This window comes from Schistocerca cancellata, unplaced genomic scaffold (genome assembly GCF_023864275.1).
Source record: "Schistocerca cancellata isolate TAMUIC-IGC-003103 unplaced genomic scaffold, iqSchCanc2.1 HiC_scaffold_651, whole genome shotgun sequence".
Classification (NCBI taxonomy): Eukaryota; Metazoa; Arthropoda; class Insecta; order Orthoptera; family Acrididae; genus Schistocerca; species Schistocerca cancellata.
The window spans coordinates 77,501-82,500 of NW_026046662.1; the positions used below are offsets into that span (position 1 = coordinate 77,501).

At 52.9% G+C, this 5,000-nt stretch overlaps 1 non-coding gene across 1 annotated transcript in view; it reads left to right on the plus strand.

Annotated features, from left to right (window-relative positions):
- The first annotated feature begins 4,780 nt into the window (after positions 1-4,780).
- The window catches only part of LOC126138129 (small subunit ribosomal RNA), a 1,910-nt gene continuing 1,690 nt past the window's right edge, over positions 4,781-5,000 (plus strand). Inside the window, exon 1 of the ribosomal RNA XR_007528149.1 lies at positions 4,781-5,000. This exon is cut by the window's right edge and continues 1,690 nt beyond it. This is a non-coding gene — a ribosomal RNA (small subunit ribosomal RNA).

Consider the following 5,000-nt stretch of genomic DNA (forward strand, 5'->3'; position numbering starts at 1 on the left):
ACTAAATACCGCCATCTGCAAGTCTCCCGAAACATGACCTGCTGCACCGACGATACCGCCATCTATGAGACGCCACCCCGACTACGACATCGCTAGGTCCCACAGTACCCATTTTCCGACGCCACCCACAAAGCCTGCATAATCTGTCCACCACAGGAACCCGAACGCCAGTGCCTGCGTCGCACGAAGTAGTCAACCGACAATCACTCCACCCGCACCCGCACGTGCCCCACCCCAACCGCCGAAATCGCAACTCCAGCGGATGAACGGCGGACTCTTCCCGCACTCGTACGTTGCAATCCACCCCTATATCTTGCGTTTCACGAAGAGTTATATCCAATATGCCAAATTCCCGCTGTCCCTATACATGCTGTAAGTCTGTGCACACAATATGAACCACACATCAGCGAGACACTCTATCACACATTACTCTCTGCCTGTAACAGACACAGATACAATATGTAAGCACCAGCATGGACCAACGTCCGGTGCATCCTCTCCGCCACAGTACACCATCCACACTATGATAACCACACCAGGGGGTCCAATTCTAAAATAGAATATCCCACCCGTCCGACATCCACAATTGCTCAGATAAGCCACCAACACCCACACATGTCCTACACAGGGGTGCACCCAACACCACCACACTGCCTCCTGTTACGGCACAGAAACAATGGCAGGAATGAATCACACAGGTCTGCCGCTCCCTTGCCGCAACCACAGACGCGGCGCGCCTCCAGTCACGAGCGAAAAGCGCATCCTGACGAGACATAACTGCTGTGACATACTGAAGCTGCCTCAGACATTCACTTACAATGATCACTACCAACGAACCTCGGCCCCCCCCCCCCCCCCAACACACTCTCTTACCACGTTGTGTACTGTAATCCAACCCATTTCGCACCTTAACCTAACCCATTTTGCACCTTAACTTAACCAAATTCGTAACGCAATTTGTACCGCAATGTAACGCAATGTGTACCGCAATGTAACGCAATGTGTACCGCAATGTAACGCAATGTGTACCGCAATGTACCGCAATGTGTACCGCAATGTACCGCAATGTGTACCGCAATGTGTAACGCAATGTGTACCGCAATGTGTACCGCAATGTGTAACGCAATGTGTACCGCAATGTGTAACGCAATGTGTACCGCAATGTGTAACGCAATGTGTACCGCAATGTAACGCAATCTGTACCGCAATGTAACGCAATTTGTACCGCAATGTAACGCAATTTGTACCGCAATGTAACGCAATTTGTACCGCAATGTAACGCAATTTGTACCGCAATGTAACGCAATTTGTACCGCAATGTAACGCAATTTGTACCGCAATGTAACGCAATTTGTACCGCAATGTAACGCAATTTGTACCGCAATGTAACGCAATTTGTACCGCAATGTAACGCAATTTGTACCGCAATGTAACGCAATTTCTACCTTAACCTAACCCACGTTGTGCCTTAACCTAACCCACGTTGTGCCTTAACCTAACCCACGTTGTGCCTTAACCTAACCCACGTTGTGCCTTAACCTAACCCACGTTGTGCCTTAACCTAACCCACGTTGTGCCTTAACCTAACCCACGTTGTGCCTTAACCTAACCCACGTTGTGCCTTAACCTAACCCACGTTGTGCCTTAACCTAACCCACGTTGTGCCTTAACCTAACCCACGTTGTGCCTTAACCTAACCCACGTTGTGCCTTAACCTAACCCACGTTGTGCCTTAACCTAACCCACGTTGTGCCTTAACCTAACCCACGTTGTGCCTTAACCTAACCCACGTTGTGCCTTAACCTAACCCAAGTTGTGCCTTAACCTAACCCAAGTTGTGCCTTAACCTAACCCAAGTTGTGCCTTAACCTAACCCAAGTTGTGCCTTAACCTAACCCAAGTTGTGCCTTAACCTAACCCAAGTTGTGCCTTAACCTAACCCAAGTTGTGCCTTAACCTAACCCAAGTTGTGCCTTAACCTAACCCAAGTTGTGCCTTAACCTAACCCACGTTGTGCCTTAACCTAACCCAAGTTGTGCCTTAACCTAACCCACGTTGTGCCTTAACCTAACCCACGTTGTGCCTTAACCTAACCCACGTTGTGCCTTAACCTAACCCACGTTGTGCCTTAACCTAACCCACGTTGTGCCTTAACCTAACCCACGTTGTGCCTTAACCTAACCCACGTTGTGCCTTAACCTAACCCACGTTGTGCCTTAACCTAACCCACGTTGTGCCTTAACCTAACCCACGTTGTGCCTTAACCTAACCCACGTTGTGCCTTAACCTAACCCACGTTGTGCCTTAACCTAACCCACGTTGTGCCTTAACCTAACCCACGTTGTGCCTTAACCTAACCCACGTTGTGCCTTAACCTAACCCACGTTGTGCCTTAACCTAACCCACGTTGTGCCTTAACCTAACCCACGTTGTGCCTTAACCTAACCCAAGTTGTGCCTTAACCTAACCCAAGTTGTGCCTTAACCTAACCCAAGTTGTGCCTTAACCTAACCCAAGTTGTGCCTTAACCTAACCCAAGTTGTGCCTTAACCTAACCCAAGTTGTGCCTTAACCTAACCCAAGTTGTGCCTTAACCTAACCCAAGTTGTGCCTTAACCTAACCCAAGTTGTGCCTTAACCTAACCCACGTTGTGCCTTAACCTAACCCACGTTGTGCCTTAACCTAACCCACGTTGTGCCTTAACCTAACCCACGTTGTGCCTTAACCTAACCCACGTTGTGCCTTAACCTAACCCACGTTGTGCCTTAACCTAACCCACGTTGTGCCTTAACCTAACCCACGTTGTGCCTTAACCTAACCCACGTTGTGCCTTAACCTAACCCACGTTGTGCCTTAACCTAACCCACGTTGTGCCTTAACCTAACCCACGTTGTGCCTTAACCTAACCCACGTTGTGCCTTAACCTAACCCACGTTGTGCCTTAACCTAACCCACGTTGTGCCTTAACCTAACCCAAGTTGTGCCTTAACCTAACCCACGTTGTGCCTTAACCTAACCCAAGTTGTGCCTTAACCTGCTCTGTAATTGGCATATGACACGTTACATTAATCCAGTGTTGTCTAACCACAACCCTCTGAATATAGTTCGCTACTCGCACCGCCCACCCTCTTGTGTATCGTTTCATGTTCAACACTTCGCAAGTGTTGCTTACTTTTTACATGCTCCCGCTGTACACTGTAATGTGGACGACTGCAGGATGTACATCGCCCCCACCCTCCCCCCTGCCTTCGCACGCTGGTCGTTCAGGTGCTTGCGTGTTCAATGCCCTTCGCAGCTGTTCACTGGCATTCGCATGTCGAAGCGCTCAGTCTACGTCGTGGTACGGCCTGTGTCCACTGTCCGCTGATGTCGTAAGCTTAACCCTCACATTGTACTGCACATAGGTCCGTATGTACTGCATGATACGCTGTGGCACATGTGTGACCGTACAACGACTGCGCCCAACAACAGCGAACCATACGGTCCAAATGTTGTGCACTCAGCCACGTGCCGTCTCCCCATAACAGCTACATTGCAGTGTGGTACGCCATAGAGACGTGTGGGATTAACGGACGCCCTGGATGGCGATCAGCATGAGCCGTCTGTTGATGTAGTGGCGCGTGTATTCAAACGTAGTCGTCTCTTCTCACACAGTGTGATAGCATGGTGCACCGCGTTCCACATCTGCGACATGGTACAGATGCTGGTTGACAGTCGGTCTCGTAATGGACATCGCATACGTAGGGGGCCACCTCCCACGTGTTCTCTAGTCGTGCACATTTTGTTGCGTGTATGTGGGCAGACGTAGTGTGTCGTGACACCTAACAGACAGGTATGCAATAATCGTTGCATTTGCAAACTGGGATGGACGTCTACGTTTGCTGGTGACGTTACGCAAATGAACAACTGGTAAACCCATTGTGGTGCGGTTGTTGTTGCTGGAGGTAAATCAGTAAGGGCAAATCTGTGTGTGAAGCGATACGCGGCGGTGGCTGGGTGGGACCGTCCCCGGCCGGTGAGGGGGGGGGCCGCCGCGGCGTGCTGGCCGCGCGGTGCGTGGGCGCACGCGCTACAGCCGGCTGGTGGGGGCGCCCAGTGGCAGGCGCGCCGGCCGACGGACGCGGCAGGCGGCGCAGCTGCGCGCCGGGGCACCCTGCGCGCGGCGCCGGGCGGCCAAAGTGGGTCCTCGCGGGCCCGGTGCGAAGCGCGGTGGACATCTGCAGTGTGCTGGTCCGACTGAGGACTGTGTGCGTTGAGGATGCGCCGCCGCCCGGCACTCGGCGCCGCGACGCCGTCTGCTGCTCGGTCGCCCCAGCGGTTCTCGCTGGTGGTTTGTATCGCAGTTGTGCAGACGTGTTGGCACGTGCGCTGTGCTGGGAGAGTTCGCTTCGGCACCCACGTGGGGCCTTTGCCCTTCTGTGGCGCTGGCGTTGGAGCTGCCGGTCACCGTAGGTGGCGCGTGTTGTCTCCCGCCGGCAATGCCACGACAGCACGCTCCCGGGCCTCTGTCGGCAGCGGCAAGCTCAGTTGGGAGCACGGGTGGTCGCACCTAAAGCGTCTACTCGCCTAACTCCGGGCGATTGCGCCTCTCTCGAACCCGACCAAGTACTTAGGACGGCGCTGCGCGCCGCCGGGACCTGAGAGGGTTTCGAGGTGTATTGTGCAGGGGAGCTCAGCCTCCTCCTGTTTGCAGAATAATTGAGCGGACGCTTGCGTGTTCGCGCGGGCCCCTGGGACACACTCCCGGGCGGCCGGCTGCTCAGCTCTAGTTGACGCAGCTCCCTGGTTGATCCTGCCAGTAGTCATATGCTTGTCTCAAAGATTAAGCCATGCATGTCTCAGTACAAGCCGCATTAAGGTGAAACCGCGAATGGCTCATTAAATCAGTTATGGTTCCTTAGATCGTACCCACGTTACTTGGATAACTGTGGTAATTCTAGAGCTAATACATGCAAACAGAGTCCCGACCAGAGATGGAAGGGACGCTTTTATTAGATCA